The sequence below is a fragment of the Staurois parvus genome, unplaced genomic scaffold (assembly GCF_062004578.1).
Source record: "Staurois parvus isolate SC_StPar_1 unplaced genomic scaffold, SC_StPar_1.0 ptg002181l, whole genome shotgun sequence".
NCBI classification, from domain to species: Eukaryota; Metazoa; Chordata; class Amphibia; order Anura; family Ranidae; genus Staurois; species Staurois parvus.
Genome location: NW_028319977.1, coordinates 862,036 through 879,209, shown reverse-complemented (window position 1 = coordinate 879,209; position 17,174 = coordinate 862,036). Strand labels below are relative to the sequence as shown.

At 49.8% G+C, this 17,174-nt stretch overlaps 17 non-coding genes across 17 annotated transcripts; 11 read left to right on the top strand and 6 right to left on the bottom strand.

The window, feature by feature from the left end:
- The first annotated feature begins 321 nt into the window (after positions 1–321).
- TRNAK-CUU (transfer RNA lysine (anticodon CUU)) lies at positions 322–394 on the top strand. The gene has a single exon. It is a non-coding gene; the product is annotated as a tRNA-Lys (tRNA).
- Positions 395–667: 273 nt separating this feature from the next.
- On the top strand, positions 668–739 carry TRNAG-UCC (transfer RNA glycine (anticodon UCC)). Its single transcript has one exon. It is a non-coding gene; the product is annotated as a tRNA-Gly (tRNA).
- A 2,900-nt stretch (positions 740–3,639) lies between these two features.
- Positions 3,640–3,712, top strand: TRNAK-CUU (transfer RNA lysine (anticodon CUU)). Its single transcript has one exon. It is a non-coding gene; the product is annotated as a tRNA-Lys (tRNA).
- Positions 3,713–3,985: 273 nt separating this feature from the next.
- On the top strand, positions 3,986–4,057 carry TRNAG-UCC (transfer RNA glycine (anticodon UCC)). The gene has a single exon. It is a non-coding gene; the product is annotated as a tRNA-Gly (tRNA).
- A 2,229-nt stretch (positions 4,058–6,286) lies between these two features.
- Positions 6,287–6,360, bottom strand: TRNAN-GUU (transfer RNA asparagine (anticodon GUU)). The gene has a single exon. It is a non-coding gene; the product is annotated as a tRNA-Asn (tRNA).
- Positions 6,361–6,501: 141 nt separating this feature from the next.
- Positions 6,502–6,587, bottom strand: TRNAY-GUA (transfer RNA tyrosine (anticodon GUA)). The gene is given in 2 exon segments: positions 6,502–6,537; positions 6,551–6,587. It is a non-coding gene; the product is annotated as a tRNA-Tyr (tRNA).
- A 371-nt stretch (positions 6,588–6,958) lies between these two features.
- TRNAK-CUU (transfer RNA lysine (anticodon CUU)) lies at positions 6,959–7,031 on the top strand. The gene has a single exon. It is a non-coding gene; the product is annotated as a tRNA-Lys (tRNA).
- Positions 7,032–7,304: 273 nt separating this feature from the next.
- On the top strand, positions 7,305–7,376 carry TRNAG-UCC (transfer RNA glycine (anticodon UCC)). Its single transcript has one exon. It is a non-coding gene; the product is annotated as a tRNA-Gly (tRNA).
- Positions 7,377–9,810: 2,434 nt separating this feature from the next.
- TRNAY-GUA (transfer RNA tyrosine (anticodon GUA)) lies at positions 9,811–9,896 on the bottom strand. The gene is given in 2 exon segments: positions 9,811–9,846; positions 9,860–9,896. It is a non-coding gene; the product is annotated as a tRNA-Tyr (tRNA).
- Positions 9,897–10,267: 371 nt separating this feature from the next.
- Positions 10,268–10,340, top strand: TRNAK-CUU (transfer RNA lysine (anticodon CUU)). Its single transcript has one exon. It is a non-coding gene; the product is annotated as a tRNA-Lys (tRNA).
- A 269-nt stretch (positions 10,341–10,609) lies between these two features.
- Positions 10,610–10,681, top strand: TRNAG-UCC (transfer RNA glycine (anticodon UCC)). Its single transcript has one exon. It is a non-coding gene; the product is annotated as a tRNA-Gly (tRNA).
- Positions 10,682–12,903: 2,222 nt separating this feature from the next.
- On the bottom strand, positions 12,904–12,977 carry TRNAN-GUU (transfer RNA asparagine (anticodon GUU)). Its single transcript has one exon. It is a non-coding gene; the product is annotated as a tRNA-Asn (tRNA).
- A 141-nt stretch (positions 12,978–13,118) lies between these two features.
- On the bottom strand, positions 13,119–13,204 carry TRNAY-GUA (transfer RNA tyrosine (anticodon GUA)). The gene is given in 2 exon segments: positions 13,119–13,154; positions 13,168–13,204. It is a non-coding gene; the product is annotated as a tRNA-Tyr (tRNA).
- A 371-nt stretch (positions 13,205–13,575) lies between these two features.
- On the top strand, positions 13,576–13,648 carry TRNAK-CUU (transfer RNA lysine (anticodon CUU)). Its single transcript has one exon. It is a non-coding gene; the product is annotated as a tRNA-Lys (tRNA).
- Positions 13,649–13,921: 273 nt separating this feature from the next.
- On the top strand, positions 13,922–13,993 carry TRNAG-UCC (transfer RNA glycine (anticodon UCC)). Its single transcript has one exon. It is a non-coding gene; the product is annotated as a tRNA-Gly (tRNA).
- Positions 13,994–16,427: 2,434 nt separating this feature from the next.
- On the bottom strand, positions 16,428–16,513 carry TRNAY-GUA (transfer RNA tyrosine (anticodon GUA)). Its single transcript is given in 2 exon segments — positions 16,428–16,463; positions 16,477–16,513. It is a non-coding gene; the product is annotated as a tRNA-Tyr (tRNA).
- Positions 16,514–16,884: 371 nt separating this feature from the next.
- Positions 16,885–16,957, top strand: TRNAK-CUU (transfer RNA lysine (anticodon CUU)). Its single transcript has one exon. It is a non-coding gene; the product is annotated as a tRNA-Lys (tRNA).
- Positions 16,958–17,174: the final 217 nt, after the last annotated feature.

The following is a 17,174-nucleotide window of genomic DNA, read 5'->3' as shown; positions in this document are numbered from 1 at the left end:
TTTGCATTTGACCTTCTCGGTTGAGGTATTGCTTGATGCCGCCTCGGCCGGAAAGGGCAAATGAATGACTTGGCAGATGTTATGTGGGAGGCTACGGCTTGATGTTTTGCACAGAGAGAAAAGGGTTTGGAATCAGCCAGCGCATTTTGTTGTGATCCTCCAAAGTCACAGCAAAAATGGTGATGTAGCGCCCTGACAGCAAGTGAACAGAGTAGTACTTGGAAGCGCATTGAGTTTAGCCAAAGGAATTATGTCGAAAGCTATCAAAAAGTCTGCGGACTCAGGTGGCTGTGAGAGGCCTTGAAGAGCAAAAGTGCTGTAGCCCGGCTAGCTCAGTCGGTAGAGCATGAGACTCTTAATCTCAGGGTCGTGGGTTCGAGCCCCACGTTGGGCGTGGGACACATTCCGTGTCCCTTTTGCCCGAGTGAAAGGCCTTTGCAAAACTTGTATCTCCAGTTCCTTCATGCGCACTGCACAATCACACCTTTACCGTATCTACTGGCTTGGCTTCCTTTCTCTCCACGAATGGGGAAATATTTCTAGCTGATCTTCCTAGTGGTCACTTGGTACGGCAGCGAATGGACCTTGCGCTGGAGGGGGTCCGTGAGTCAATGTCATGTGTGGCCTTAATTGTATAGAGGTAGCAGGATGCCTGGCGCACAGCCTTGCGTTGGTGGTATAGTGGTGAGCATAGCTGCCTTCCAAGCAGTTGACCCGGGTTCGATTCCCGGCCAACGCAATCTCCTTCTTTGCGCCCTTGACAAAATACCACAGGGCCCCAGGTCCTTATCAAAAGCTCCTTAGATGTCTTGCCTTAGTGACGACTGTGGAAATATTCCTCGGCATCCCAACAGGCTCCGGCCTCCTGCTTTAACTGGCTCGCGGGGTACAGCAGTATCAAGCAACAAGGTTCAGGCATTTCAACCACTGATTCCCAAAGAATCAACTCTGTCACACACAGCGTTTCAAAAGTATCTGCCTACCATTCTAACACCCTCAACTGGCAAGATAATGCACCATTTGGAAGAATGCTAAAGAATGTGTCAACAAGGAATGTAGACTGAAGTTGGAGCCGGAAGAAACAATCACGTCCCATGATGCCATCGGCCTTTTCACTTGCATACACTTGGCAGAGGCTGTTGAGATTGTGGGAAACATCTGAAAGGAGGTAAGTCTCTTGACAGCCAAAAAGAACTAAAGCCTGACCAAGTGCATTCATTGCTGACCCTTGAGCCTTGAATTGTTCCATGGGGAAAAGACCAAGCCGTTTGTAAAGGCATGTGGATTCTACTTGGGTCAAGATTAGAGCATCAGCACCCCACAAGCTTTTAGTGAACCCATAAAGTCAGTGGACAAATATATCAAGTGTACACGGGAAGAGGCACTGAATAGCAAATGCCCCCTTTTGGACGGCGTCTTACAAGGCAAGGAAGGGGCTGACTTGGGCATGGAGGTCTCCAGGAAACCTACCCACACAGACCGCTATCTGCCTTTTGACTCACACCACCACCCACTGGAACACGAGCTGGTTCTTAGGACTCTGCAATATCCGGCTGACATGGTAGCAACCAAAAGAGTCTAAAGACAAAAGAACACAGATGCAACGCCACCCTTGCGAGGGACGCTGGCGTGTTTGCCCCGGTTTCCCTTGACTTCGCCCTGCAGCCAGGCACAGTGTATTTCTTCAGCCAAATACACACGCGCGCAAACGCTCCTTGCCTTCAATGACCGGACTAGGGGATGTTTGTTTTTGGAGTTTTCTTGTCGAGCTGGGGATAGGGATGGGGAATTGTAGTAGGATACTCCAAAATGAGAACTTTTCACACTGAAGACATCTAGCTGATCTCTTAGTTAAGCAGTATTGACGTCCTGACTGGCTTGAGGCCCTCAGGTCCACCCACCTGGGGCCTCATGGCAGCCGGCGCCAGGCGAGGCAGCCTGCCTCCAGCCCAGCTGTTCAGTCCTCTCCCAGGAAAGACGCTGAGCCCATGTGCTCGCAGAACATAAATGCCACTCCCAGCATGCCACAGGACTGCCCTCCCTTGCAACTGGCCAGGGCGGTATCCGTATTCACGCTGTTCATTTGCCTAGCCCCTACCCATGTTCTGGAAAGCTCTCACAGCTTCCTGAAGGCGGGAATAACTCAGACAAACTCAAACAACATCAGAGAATCATGAGCAGACCTGACTAATCCATGGCAGCACTCTGTTAAGCAGAATACCACACTGAATTTACCCGACAGCCTCTCTGGTAAGCAGAGACCAACTATACAAATCCTAGCGCATGACTAGGAGAGTGCTACCGTGACATCTCAGGAGGGCTTTGAAAGCTTGTGGCTACCCAGACTGGGTCTTGGTTAAAACCTCCGCAAGGTCAGGGAAACAAACTGGGGAGAAGCAGAACACTAGGAGAAATCTAGTCATCCCGTATGTAACTGGAGCGTCGGAAAAACTCAGAAGGATCTTTAAGAAACATTGCATCCCTGTGTACTTCAAGCCCAGCATAGCCCCGGGGCACACGCTTAAACATTGACACTATCTGTATTCCACGTTTTTAACACCTCTATCCAGGCCATTTGACAACAATTGAGGCCTTTGGCCATGTCAATCTAGGCACTTTTAGCTATGCAGGCTTCCTGACACCAACAATGGGATCATGTAAGGTGAAAAAAGGTGCTTCCACAATTCTCACACATCCCCTGGTGTTCAGGTGTGAATAGAAATGCTGGGGTTTGTTCCTGAGACTCAGCGGAAGCGAAGAAGTGGCTTGACTAAACTATGAAAGATCTTGAACATTCCAGAAGAAGAGCAATTGATTGCGACATTATTCTAGTCCGTTTTCAAGGAATGTCTCGAGTGAATGGTTAATCGTCAGCCGTGTGAGACAAGCCAAAGGACGCTATTTGTCTTCTTAGGTTAGGGTGAGACTTGGCAGCGGGCCCTGCTAAGGTAAAGAGAAAGCACGAGCGTCCCTGGGTGGGCTTGAACCACCAACCTTTCGGTTAACAGCCGAACGCGCTAACTGATTGCGCCACAGAGACCACACGACAAGCGTGCTTGAGCTGGCCCAAAGGAGACATGAAAGATGAACTGAAGGTGCCTAAAAAGCTTCCCAATTGCACATTTGTAGAGATAAGAGATTGCCTTCTTTCTAAAAGGCAGAGACGCGGGGTAAAAAGCTCTTCCTTCGAGCCGGAATTGAACCAGCGACCTAAGGATTGCTGCTTTGTCTCTACAGTCCTCCGCTCTACCAGCTGAGCTATCCAAGGGAACTGGGAAGAGCACGTGACACCTTGCTTGCTAAGCCAGCGCCGTACACTTTGCATTTGACCTTCTCGGTTGAGGTATTGCTTGATGCCGCCTCGGCCGGAAAGGGCAAATGAATGACTTGGCAGATGTTATGTGGGAGGCTACGGCTTGATGTTTTGCACAGAGAGAAAAGGGTTTGGAATCAGCCAGCGCATTTTGTTGTGATCCTCCAAAGTCACAGCAAAAATGGTGATGTAACGCCCTGACAGCAAGTGAACAGAGTAGTACTTGGAAGCACATTGAGTTTAGCCAAAGGAATTATGTCGAAAGCTATCAAAAAGTCTGCGGACTCAGGTGGCTGTGAGAGGCCTTGAAGTGCAAAAGTGCTGTAGCCCGGCTAGCTCAGTCGGTAGAGCATGAGACTCTTAATCTCAGGGTCGTGGGTTCGAGCCCCACGTTGGGCGTGGGACACATTCCGTGTCCCTTTTGCCCGAGTGAAAGGCCTTTGCAAAACTTGTATCTCCAGTTCCTTCATGCGCACTGCACAATCACACCTTTACCGTATCTACTGGCTTGGCTTCCTTTCTCTCCACGAATGGGGAAATATTTCTAGCTGATCTTCCTAGTGGTCACTTGGTACGGCAGCGAATGGACCTTGCGCTGGAGGGGGTCCGTGAGTCAATGTCATGTGTGGCCTTAATTGTATAGAGGTAGCAGGATGCCTGGCGCACAGCCTTGCGTTGGTGGTATAGTGGTGAGCATAGCTGCCTTCCAAGCAGTTGACCCGGGTTCGATTCCCGGCCAACGCAATCTCCTTCTTTGCGCCCTTGACAAAATACCACAGGGCCCCAGGTCCTTATCAAAAGCTCCTTAGATGTCTTGCCTTAGTGACGACTGTGGAAATATTCCTCGGCATCCCAACAGGCTCCGGCCTCCTGCTTTAACTCGCTCGCGGGGTACAGCAGTATCAAGCAACAAGGTTCAGGCATTTCAACCACTGATTCCCAAAGAATCAACTCTGTCACACACAGCGTTTCTAAGTATCTGCCTACCATTCTAACACCCTCAACTGGCAAGATAATGCACCATTTGGAAGAATGCTAAAGAATGTGTCAACAAGGAATGTAGACTGAAGTTGGAGCCGGAAGAAACAATCACGTCCCATGATGCCATCGGCCTTTTCACTTGTATACACTTGGCAAAGGCTGTTGAAATTGTGGGAAACATCTGAAAGGAGGTAAGTCTCTTGACAGCCAAAAAGAACTAAAGCCTGACCAAGTGCATTCATTGCTGACCCTTGAGCCTTGAATTGTTCCATGGGGAAAAGACCAAGCCGTTTGTAAAGGCATGTGGATTCTACTTGGGTCAAGATTAGAGCATCAGCACCCCACAAGCTTTTAGTGAACTCATAAAGTCAGTGGACAAATACATCAAGTGTACACGGGAAGAGGCACTGAATAGCAAATGCCCCCTTTTGGACGGCGTCTTACAAGGCAAGGAAGGGGCTGACTTGGGCATGGAGGTCTCCAGGAAACCTACCCACACAGACCGCTATCTGCCTTTTGACTCACACCACCACCCACTGGAACACGAGCTGGGGGTTCTTAGGACTCTGCAATATCCGGCTGACATGGTAGCAACCAAAAGAGTCTAAAGACAAAAGAACACAGATGCAACGCCACCCTTGCGAGGGACGCTGGCGTGTTTGCCCCGGTTTCCCTTGACTTCGCCCCGCAGCCAGGCACAGTGTATTTCTTCAGCCAAATACACACGCGCGCAAACGCTCCTTGCCTTCAATGACCGGACTAGGGGATGTTTGTTTTTGGAGTTTTCTTGTCGAGCTGGGGATAGGGATGGGGAATTGTAGTAGGATACTCCAAAATGAGAACTTTTCACACTGAAGACATCTAGCTGATCTCTTAGTTAAGCAGTATTGACGTCCTGACTGGCTTGAGGCCCTCAGGTCCACCCACCTGGGGCCTCATGGCAGCCGGCGCCAGGCGAGGCAGCCTGCCTCCAGCCCAGCTGTTCAGTCCTCTCCCAGGAAAGACGCTGAGCCCATGTGCTCGCAGAACATAAATGCCACTCCCAGCATGCCACAGGACTGCCCTCCCTTGCAACTGGCCAGGGCGGTATCCGTATTCACGCTGTTCATTTGCCTAGCCCCTACCCATGTTCTGGAAAGCTCTCACAGCTTCCTGAAGGCGGGAATAACTCAGACAAACTCAAACAACATCAGAGAATCATGAGCAGACCTGACTAATCCATGGCAGCACTCTGTTAAGCAGAATACCACACTGAATTTACCCGACAGCCTCTCTGGTAAGCAGAGACCAACTATACAAATCCTAGCGCATGACTAGGAGAGTGCTACCGTGACATCTCAGGAGGGTTTTGAAAGCTTGTGGCTACCCAGACTGGGTCTTGGTTAAAACCTCCGCAAGGTCAGGGAAACAAACTGGGGAGAAGCAGAACACTAGGAGAAATCTAGTCATCCCGTATGTAACTGGAGCGTCGGAAAAACTCAGAAGGATCTTTAAGAAACATTGCATCCCTGTGTACTTCAAGCCCAGCATAGCCCCGGGGCACACGCTTAAACATTGACACTATCTGTATTCCACGTTTTTAACACCTCTATCCAGGCCATTTGACAACAATTGAGGCCTTTGGCCATGTCAATCTAGGCACTTTTAGCTATGCAGGCTTCCTGACACCAACAATGGGATCATGTAAGGTGAAAAAAGGTGCTTCCACAATTCTCACACATCCCCTGGTGTTCAGGTGTGAATAGAAATGCTGGGGTTTGTTCCTGAGACTCAGCGGAAGCGAAGAAGTGGCTTGACTAACCTATGAAAGATCTTGAACATTCCAGAAGAAGAGCAATTGATTGCGACATTATTCTAGTCCGTTTTCAAGGAATGTCTCGAGTGAATGGTTAATCGTCAGCCGTGTGAGACAAGCCAAAGGACGCTATTTGTCTTCTTAGGTTAGGGTGAGACTTGGCAGCGGGCCCTGCTAAGGTAAAGAGAAAGCACGAGCGTCCCTGGGTGGGCTTGAACCACCAACCTTTCGGTTAACAGCCGAACGCGCTAACCGATTGCGCCACAGAGACCACACGACAAGCGCGCTTGAGCTGGCCCAAAGGAGACATGAAAGATGAACTGAAGGTACCTAAAAAGCTTCCCAATTGCACATTTGTAGAGATAAGAGATTGCCTTCTTTCTAAAAGTAGAGACGCGGGGTAAAAAGCTCTTCCTTCGAGCCGGAATTGAACCAGCGACCTAAGGATTGCTGCTTTGTCTCTACAGTCCTCCGCTCTACCAGCTGAGCTATCGAAGGGAACTGGGAAGAGCACGTGACACCTTGCATGCTAAGCCAGCGCCGTACACTTTGCATTTGACCTTCTCGGTTGAGGTATTGCTTGATGCCGCCTCGGCCGGAAAGGGCAAATGAATGACTTGGCAGATGTTATGTGGGAGGCTACGGCTTGATGTTTTGCACAGAGAGAAAAGGGTTTGGAATCAGCCAGCGCATTTTGTTGTGATCCTCCAAAGTCACAGCAAAAATGGTGATGTAGCGCCCTGACAGCAAGTGAACAGAGTAGTACTTGGAAGCGCATTGAGTTTAGCCAAAGGAATTATGTCGAAAGCTATCAAAAAGTCTGCGGACTCAGGTGGCTGTGAGAGGCCTTGAAGAGCAAAAGTGCTGTAGCCCGGCTAGCTCAGTCGGTAGAGCATGAGACTCTTAATCTCAGGGTCGTGGGTTCGAGCCCCACGTTGGGCGTGGGACGCATTCCGTGTCCCTTTTGCCCGAGTGAAAGGCCTTTGCAAAACTTGTATCTCCAGTTCCTTCATGCGCACTGCACAATCACACCTTTACCGTATCTACTGGCTTGGCTTCCTTTCTCTCCACGAATGGGGAAATATTTCTAGCTGATCTTCCTAGTGGTCACTTGGTACGGCAGCGAATGGACCTTGCGCTGGAGGGGGTCCGTGAGTCAATGTCATGTGTGGCCTTAATTGTATAGAGGTAGCAGGATGCCTGGCGCACAGCCTTGCGTTGGTGGTATAGTGGTGAGCATAGCTGCCTTCCAAGCAGTTGACCCGGGTTCGATTCCCGGCCAACGCAATCTCCTTCTTTGCGCCCTTGACAAAATACCACAGGGCCCCAGGTCCTTATCAAAAGCTCCTTAGATGTCTTGCCTTAGTGACGACTGTGGAAATATTCCTCGGCATCCCAACAGGCTCCGGCCTCCTGCTTTAACTCGCTCGCGGGGTACAGCAGTATCAAGCAACAAGGTTCAGGCATTTCAACCACTGATTCCCAAAGAATCAACTCTGTCACACACAGCGTTTCAAAAGTATCTGCCTACCATTCTAACACCCTCAACTGGCAAGATAATGCACCATTTGGAAGAATGCTAAAGAATGTGTCAACAAGGAATGTAGACTGAAGTTGGAGCCGGAAGAAACAATCACGTCCCATGATGCCATCGGCCTTTTCACTTGTATACACTTGGCAGAGGCTGTTGAGATTGTGGGAAACATCTGAAAGGAGGTAAGTCTCTTGACAGCCAAAAAGAACTAAAGCCTGACCAAGTGCATTCATTGCTGACCCTTGAGCCTTGAATTGTTCCATGGGGAAAAGACCAAGCCGTTTGTAAAGGCATGTGGATTCTACTTGGGTCAAGATTAGAGCATCAGCACCCCACAAGCTTTTAGTGAACCCATAAAGTCAGTGGACAAATATATCAAGTGTACACGGGAAGAGGCACTGAATAGCAAATGCCCCCTTTTGGACGGCGTCTTACAAGGCAAGGAAGGGGCTGACTTGGGCATGGAGGTCTCCAGGAAACCTACCCACACAGACCGCTATCTGCCTTTTGACTCACACCACCACCCACTGGAACACGAGCTGGTTCTTAGGACTCTGCAATATCCGGCTGACATGGTAGCAACCAAAAGAGTCTAAAGACAAAAGAACACAGATGCAACGCCACCCTTGCGAGGGACGCTGGCGTGTTTGCCCCGGTTTCCCTTGACTTCGCCCCGCAGCCAGGCACAGTGTATTTCTTCAGCCAAATACACACGCGCGCAAACGCTCCTTGCCTTCAATGACCGGACTAGGGGATGTTTGTTTTTGGAGTTTTCTTGTCGAGCTGGGGATAGGGATGGGGAATTGTAGTAGGATACTCCAAAATGAGAACTTTTCACACTGAAGACATCTAGCTGATCTCTTAGTTAAGCAGTATTGACGTCCTGACTGGCTTGAGGCCCTCAGGTCCACCCACCTGGGGCCTCATGGCAGCCGGCGCCAGGCGAGGCAGCCTGCCTCCAGCCCAGCTGTTCAGTCCTCTCCCAGGAAAGACGCTGAGCCCATGTGCTCGCAGAACATAAATGCCACTCCCAGCATGCCACAGGACTGCCCTCCCTTGCAACTGGCCAGGGCGGTATCCGTATTCACGCTGTTCATTTGCCTAGCCCCTACCCATGTTCTGGAAAGCTCTCACAGCTTCCTGAAGGCGGGAATAACTCAGACAAACTCAAACAACATCAGAGAATCATGAGCAGACCTGACTAATCCATGGCAGCACTCTGTTAAGCAGAATACCACACTGAATTTACCCGACAGCCTCTCTGGTAAGCAGAGACCAACTATACAAATCCTAGCGCATGACTAGGAGAGTGCTACCGTGACATCTCAGGAGGGCTTTGAAAGCTTGTGGCTACCCAGACTGGGTCTTGGTTAAAACCTCCGCAAGGTCAGGGAAACAAACTGGGGAGAAGCAGAACACTAGGAGAAATCTAGTCATCCCGTATGTAACTGGAGCGTCGGAAAAACTCAGAAGGATCTTTAAGAAACATTGCATCCCTGTGTACTTCAAGCCCAGCATAGCCCCGGGGCACACGCTTAAACATTGACACTATCTGTATTCCACGTTTTTAACACCTCTATCCAGGCCATTTGACAACAATTGAGGCCTTTGGCCATGTCAATCTAGGCACTTTTAGCTATGCAGGCTTCCTGACACCAACAATGGGATCATGTAAGGTGAAAAAAGGTGCTTCCACAATTCTCACACATCCCCTGGTGTTCAGGTGTGAATAGAAATGCTGGGGTTTGTTCCTGAGACTCAGCGGAAGCGAAGAAGTGGCTTGACTAAACTATGAAAGATCTTGAACATTCCAGAAGAAGAGCAATTGATTGCGACATTATTCTAGTCCGTTTTCAAGGAATGTCTCGAGTGAATGGTTAATCGTCAGCCATGTGAGACAAGCCAAAGGACGCTATTTGTCTTCTTAGGTTAGGGTGAGACTTGGCAGCGGGCCCTGCTAAGGTAAAGAGAAAGTCCCTGGGTGGGCTTGAACCACCAACCTTTCAGTTAACAGCCGAACGCGCTAACCGATTGCGCCACAGAGACCACACGACAAGCGCGCTTGAGCTGGCCCAAAGGAGACATGAAAGATGAACTGAAGGTGCCTAAAAAGCTTCCCAATTGCACATTTGTAGAGATAAGAGATTGCCTTCTTTCTAAAAGTAGAGACGCGGGGTAAAAAGCTCTTCCTTCGAGCCGGAATTGAACCAGCGACCTAAGGATTGCTGCTTTGTCTCTACAGTCCTCCGCTCTACCAGCTGAGCTATCGAAGGGAACTGGGAAGCGCACGTGACACCTTGCATGCTAAGCCAGCGCCGTACACTTTGCATTTGACCTTCTCGGTTGAGGTATTGCTTGATGCCGCCTCGGCCGGAAAGGGCAAATGAATGACTTGGCAGATGTTATGTGGGAGGCTACGGCTTGATGTTTTGCACAGAGAGAAAAGGGTTTGGAATCAGCCAGCGCATTTTGTTGTGATCCTCCAAAGTCACAGCAAAAATGGTGATGTAGCGCCCTGACAGCAAGTGAACAGAGTAGTACTTGGAAGCGCATTGAGTTTAGCCAAAGGAATTATGTCGAAAGCTATCAAAAAGTCTGCGGACTCAGGTGGCTGTGAGAGGCCTTGAAGAGCAAAAGTGCTGTAGCCCGGCTAGCTCAGTCGGTAGAGCATGAGACTCTTAATCTCAGGGTCGTGGGTTCGAGCCCCACGTTGGGCGTGGGACACATTCCGTGTCCCTTTTGCCCGAGTGAAAGGCCTTTGCAAAACTTGTATAGTTCCTTCATGCGCACTGCACAATCACACCTTTACCGTATCTACTGGCTTGGCTTCCTTTCTCTCCACGAATGGGGAAATATTTCTAGCTGATCTTCCTAGTGGTCACTTGGTACGGCAGCGAATGGACCTTGCGCTGGAGGGGGTCCGTGAGTCAATGTCATGTGTGGCCTTAATTGTATAGAGGTAGCAGGATGCCTGGCGCACAGCCTTGCGTTGGTGGTATAGTGGTGAGCATAGCTGCCTTCCAAGCAGTTGACCCGGGTTCGATTCCCGGCCAACGCAATCTCCTTCTTTGCGCCCTTGACAAAATACCACAGGGCCCCAGGTCCTTATCAAAAGCTCCTTAGATGTCTTGCCTTAGTGACGACTGTGGAAATATTCCTCGGCATCCCAACAGGCTCCGGCCTCCTGCTTTAACTCGCTCGCGGGGTACAGCAGTATCAAGCAACAAGGTTCAGGCATTTCAACCACTGATTCCCAAAGAATCAACTCTGTCACACACAGCGTTTCAAAAGTATCTGCCTACCATTCTAACACCCTCAACTGGCAAGATAATGCACCATTTGGAAGAATGCTAAAGAATGTGTCAACAAGGAATGTAGACTGAAGTTGGAGCCGGAAGAAACAATCACGTCCCATGATGCCATCGGCCTTTTCACTTGTATACACTTGGCAGAGGCTGTTGAGATTGTGGGAAACATCTGAAAGGAGGTAAGTCTCTTGACAGCCAAAAAGAACTAAAGCCTGACCAAGTGCATTCATTGCTGACCCTTGAGCCTTGAATTGTTCCATGGGGAAAAGACCAAGCCATTTGTAAAGGCATGTGGATTCTACTTGGGTCAAGATTAGAGCATCAGCACCCCACAAGCTTTTAGTGAACCCATAAAGTCAGTGGACAAATATATCAAGTGTACACGGGAAGAGGCACTGAATAGCAAATGCCCCCTTTTGGACGGCGTCTTACAAGGCAAGGAAGGGGCTGACTTGGGCATGGAGGTCTCCAGGAAACCTACCCACACAGACCGCTATCTGCCTTTTGACTCACACCACCACCCACTGGAACACGAGCTGGGGGTTCTTAGGACTCTGCAATATCCGGCTGACATGGTAGCAACCAAAAGAGTCTAAAGACAAAAGAACACAGATGCAACGCCACCCTTGCGAGGGACGCTGGCGTGTTTGCCCCGGTTTCCCTTGACTTCGCCCCGCAGCCAGGCACAGTGTATTTCTTCAGCCAAATACACACGCGCGCAAACGCTCCTTGCCTTCAATGACCGGACTAGGGGATGTTTGTTTTTGGAGTTTTCTTGTCGAGCTGGGGATAGGGATGGGGAATTGTAGTAGGATACTCCAAAATGAGAACTTTTCACACTGAAGACATCTAGCTGATCTCTTAGTTAAGCAGTATTGACGTCCTGACTGGCTTGAGGCCCTCAGGTCCACCCACCTGGGGCCTCATGGCAGCCGGCGCCAGGCGAGGCAGCCTGCCTCCAGCCCAGCTGTTCAGTCCTCTCCCAGGAAAGACGCTGAGCCCATGTGCTCGCAGAACATAAATGCCACTCCCAGCATGCCACAGGACTGCCCTCCCTTGCAACTGGCCAGGGCGGTATCCGTATTCACGCTGTTCATTTGCCTAGCCCCTACCCATGTTCTGGAAAGCTCTCACAGCTTCCTGAAGGCGGGAATAACTCAGACAAACTCAAACAACATCAGAGAATCATGAGCAGACCTGACTAATCCATGGCAGCACTCTGTTAAGCAGAATACCACACTGAATTTACCCGACAGCCTCTCTGGTAAGCAGAGACCAACTATACAAATCCTAGCGCATGACTAGGAGAGTGCTACCGTGACATCTCAGGAGGGCTTTGAAAGCTTGTGGCTACCCAGACTGGGTCTTGGTTAAAACCTCCGCAAGGTCAGGGAAACAAACTGGGGAGAAGCAGAACACTAGGAGAAATCTAGTCATCCCGTATGTAACTGGAGCGTCGGAAAAACTCAGAAGGATCTTTAAGAAACATTGCATCCCTGTGTACTTCAAGCCCAGCATAGCCCCGGGGCACACGCTTAAACATTGACACTATCTGTATTCCACGTTTTTAACACCTCTATCCAGGCCATTTGACAACAATTGAGGCCTTTGGCCATGTCAATCTAGGCACTTTTAGCTATGCAGGCTTCCTGACACCAACAATGGGATCATGTAAGGTGAAAAAAGGTGCTTCCACAATTCTCACACATCCCCTGGTGTTCAGGTGTGAATAGAAATGCTGGGGTTTGTTCCTGAGACTCAGCGGAAGCGAAGAAGTGGCTTGACTAAACTATGAAAGATCTTGAACATTCCAGAAGAAGAGCAATTGATTGCGACATTATTCTAGTCCGTTTTCAAAAAATGTCTCGAGTGAATGGTTAATCGTCAGCCGTGTGAGACAAGCCAAAGGACGCTATTTGTCTTCTTAGGTTAGGGTGAGACTTGGCAGCGGGCCCTGCTAAGGTAAAGAGAAAGTCCCTGGGTGGGCTTGAACCACCAACCTTTCGGTTAACAGCCGAACGCGCTAACCGATTGCGCCACAGAGACCACACGACAAGCGTGCTTGAGCTGGCCCAAAGGAGACATGAAAGATGAACTGAAGGTGCCTAAAAAGCTTCCCAATTGCACATTTGTAGAGATAAGAGATTGCCTTCTTTCTAAAAGTAGAGACGCGGGGTAAAAAGCTCTTCCTTCGAGCCGGAATTGAACCAGCGACCTAAGGATTGCTGCTTTGTCTCTACAGTCCTCCGCTCTACCAGCTGAGCTATCGAAGGGAACTGGGAAGAGCACGTGACACCTTGCATGCTAAGCCAGCGCCGTACACTTTGCATTTGACCTTCTCGGTTGAGGTATTGCTTGATGCCGCCTCGGCCGGAAAGGGCAAATGAATGACTTGGCAGATGTTATGTGGGAGGCTACGGCTTGATGTTTTGCACAGAGAGAAAAGGGTTTGGAATCAGCCAGCGCATTTTGTTGTGATCCTCCAAAGTCACAGCAAAAATGGTGATGTAGCGCCCTGACAGCAAGTGAACAGAGTAGTACTTGGAAGCGCATTGAGTTTAGCCAAAGGAATTATGTCGAAAGCTATCAAAAAGTCTGCGGACTCAGGTGGCTGTGAGAGGCCTTGAAGAGCAAAAGTGCTGTAGCCCGGCTAGCTCAGTCGGTAGAGCATGAGACTCTTAATCTCAGGGTCGTGGGTTCGAGCCCCACGTTGGGCGTGGGACGCATTCCGTGTCCCTTTTGCCCGAGTGAAAGGCCTTTGCAAAACTTGTATCTCCAGTTCCTTCATGCGCACTGCACAATCACACCTTTACCGTATCTACTGGCTTGGCTTCCTTTCTCTCCACGAATGGGGAAATATTTCTAGCTGATCTTCCTAGTGGTCACTTGGTACGGCAGCGAATGGACCTTGCGCTGGAGGGGGTCCGTGAGTCAATGTCATGTGTGGCCTTAATTGTATAGAGGTAGCAGGATGCCTGGCGCACAGCCTTGCGTTGGTGGTATAGTGGTGAGCATAGCTGCCTTCCAAGCAGTTGACCCGGGTTCGATTCCCGGCCAACGCAATCTCCTTCTTTGCGCCCTTGACAAAATACCACAGGGCCCCAGGTCCTTATCAAAAGCTCCTTAGATGTCTTGCCTTAGTGACGACTGTGGAAATATTCCTCGGCATCCCAACAGGCTCCGGCCTCCTGCTTTAACTCGCTCGCGGGGTACAGCAGTATCAAGCAACAAGGTTCAGGCATTTCAACCACTGATTCCCAAAGAATCAACTCTGTCACACACAGCGTTTCAAAAGTATCTGCCTACCATTCTAACACCCTCAACTGGCAAGATAATGCACCATTTGGAAGAATGCTAAAGAATGTGTCAACAAGGAATGTAGACTGAAGTTGGAGCCGGAAGAAACAATCACGTCCCATGATGCCATCGGCCTTTTCACTTGTATACACTTGGCAGAGGCTGTTGAGATTGTGGGAAACATCTGAAAGGAGGTAAGTCTCTTGACAGCCAAAAAGAACTAAAGCCTGACCAAGTGCATTCATTGCTGACCCTTGAGCCTTGAATTGTTCCATGGGGAAAAGACCAAGCCGTTTGTAAAGGCATGTGGATTCTACTTGGGTCAAGATTAGAGCATCAGCACCCCACAAGCTTTTAGTGAACCCATAAAGTCAGTGGACAAATATATCAAGTGTACACGGGAAGAGGCACTGAATAGCAAATGCCCCCTTTTGGACGGCGTCTTACAAGGCAAGGAAGGGGCTGACTTGGGCATGGAGGTCTCCAGGAAACCTACCCACACAGACCGCTATCTGCCTTTTGACTCACACCACCACCCACTGGAACACGAGCTGGTTCTTAGGACTCTGCAATATCCGGCTGACATGGTAGCAACCAAAAGAGTCTAAAGACAAAAGAACACAGATGCAACGCCACCCTTGCGAGGGACGCTGGCGTGTTTGCCCCGGTTTCCCTTGACTTCGCCCCGCAGCCAGGCACAGTGTATTTCTTCAGCCAAATACACACGCGCGCAAACGCTCCTTGCCTTCAATGACCGGACTAGGGGATGTTTGTTTTTGGAGTTTTCTTGTCGAGCTGGGGATAGGGATGGGGAATTGTAGTAGGATACTCCAAAATGAGAACTTTTCACACTGAAGACATCTAGCTGATCTCTTAGTTAAGCAGTATTGACGTCCTGACTGGCTTGAGGCCCTCAGGTCCACCCACCTGGGGCCTCATGGCAGCCGGCGCCAGGCGAGGCAGCCTGCCTCCAGCCCAGCTGTTCAGTCCTCTCCCAGGAAAGACGCTGAGCCCATGTGCTCGCAGAACATAAATGCCACTCCCAGCATGCCACAGGACTGCCCTCCCTTGCAACTGGCCAGGGCGGTATCCGTATTCACGCTGTTCATTTGCCTAGCCCCTACCCATGTTCTGGAAAGCTCTCACAGCTTCCTGAAGGCGGGAATAACTCAGACAAACTCAAACAACATCAGAGAATCATGAGCAGACCTGACTAATCCATGGCAGCACTCTGTTAAGCAGAATACCACACTGAATTTACCCGACAGCCTCTCTGGTAAGCAGAGACCAACTATACAAATCCTAGCGCATGACTAGGAGAGTGCTACCGTGACATCTCAGGAGGGCTTTGAAAGCTTGTGGCTACCCAGACTGGGTCTTGGTTAAAACCTCCGCAAGGTCAGGGAAACAAACTGGGGAGAAGCAGAACACTAGGAGAAATCTAGTCATCCCGTATGTAACTGGAGCGTCGGAAAAACTCAGAAGGATCTTTAAGAAACATTGCATCCCTGTGTACTTCAAGCCCAGCATAGCCCCGGGGCACACGCTTAAACATTGACACTATCTGTATTCCACGTTTTTAACACCTCTATCCAGGCCATTTGACAACAATTGAGGCCTTTGGCCATGTCAATCTAGGCACTTTTAGCTATGCAGGCTTCCTGACACCAACAATGGGATCATGTAAGGTGAAAAAAGGTGCTTCCACAATTCTCACACATCCCCTGGTGTTCAGGTGTGAATAGAAATGCTGGGGTTTGTTCCTGAGACTCAGCGGAAGCGAAGAAGTGGCTTGACTAAACTATGAAAGATCTTGAACATTCCAGAAGAAGAGCAATTGATTGCGACATTATTCTAGTCCGTTTTCAAGGAATGTCTCGAGTGAATGGTTAATCGTCAGCCATGTGAGACAAGCCAAAGGACGCTATTTGTCTTCTTAGGTTAGGGTGAGACTTGGCAGCGGGCCCTGCTAAGGTAAAGAGAAAGTCCCTGGGTGGGCTTGAACCACCAACCTTTCAGTTAACAGCCGAACGCGCTAACCGATTGCGCCACAGAGACCACACGACAAGCGCGCTTGAGCTGGCCCAAAGGAGACATGAAAGATGAACTGAAGGTGCCTAAAAAGCTTCCCAATTGCACATTTGTAGAGATAAGAGATTGCCTTCTTTCTAAAAGTAGAGACGCGGGGTAAAAAGCTCTTCCTTCGAGCCGGAATTGAACCAGCGACCTAAGGATTGCTGCTTTGTCTCTACAGTCCTCCGCTCTACCAGCTGAGCTATCGAAGGGAACTGGGAAGCGCACGTGACACCTTGCATGCTAAGCCAGCGCCGTACACTTTGCATTTGACCTTCTCGGTTGAGGTATTGCTTGATGCCGCCTCGGCCGGAAAGGGCAAATGAATGACTTGGCAGATGTTATGTGGGAGGCTACGGCTTGATGTTTTGCACAGAGAGAAAAGGGTTTGGAATCAGCCAGCGCATTTTGTTGTGATCCTCCAAAGTCACAGCAAAAATGGTGATGTAGCGCCCTGACAGCAAGTGAACAGAGTAGTACTTGGAAGCGCATTGAGTTTAGCCAAAGGAATTATGTCGAAAGCTATCAAAAAGTCTGCGGACTCAGGTGGCTGTGAGAGGCCTTGAAGAGCAAAAGTGCTGTAGCCCGGCTAGCTCAGTCGGTAGAGCATGAGACTCTTAATCTCAGGGTCGTGGGTTCGAGCCCCACGTTGGGCGTGGGACACATTCCGTGTCCCTTTTGCCCGAGTGAAAGGCCTTTGCAAAACTTGTATAGTTCCTTCATGCGCACTGCACAATCACACCTTTACCGTATCTACTGGCTTGGCTTCCTTTCTCTCCACGAATGGGGAAATATTTCTAGCTGATCTTCCTAGTGGTCACTTGGTACGGCAGCGAATGGACCTTGCGCTGGAGGGGGTCCGTGAGTCAATGT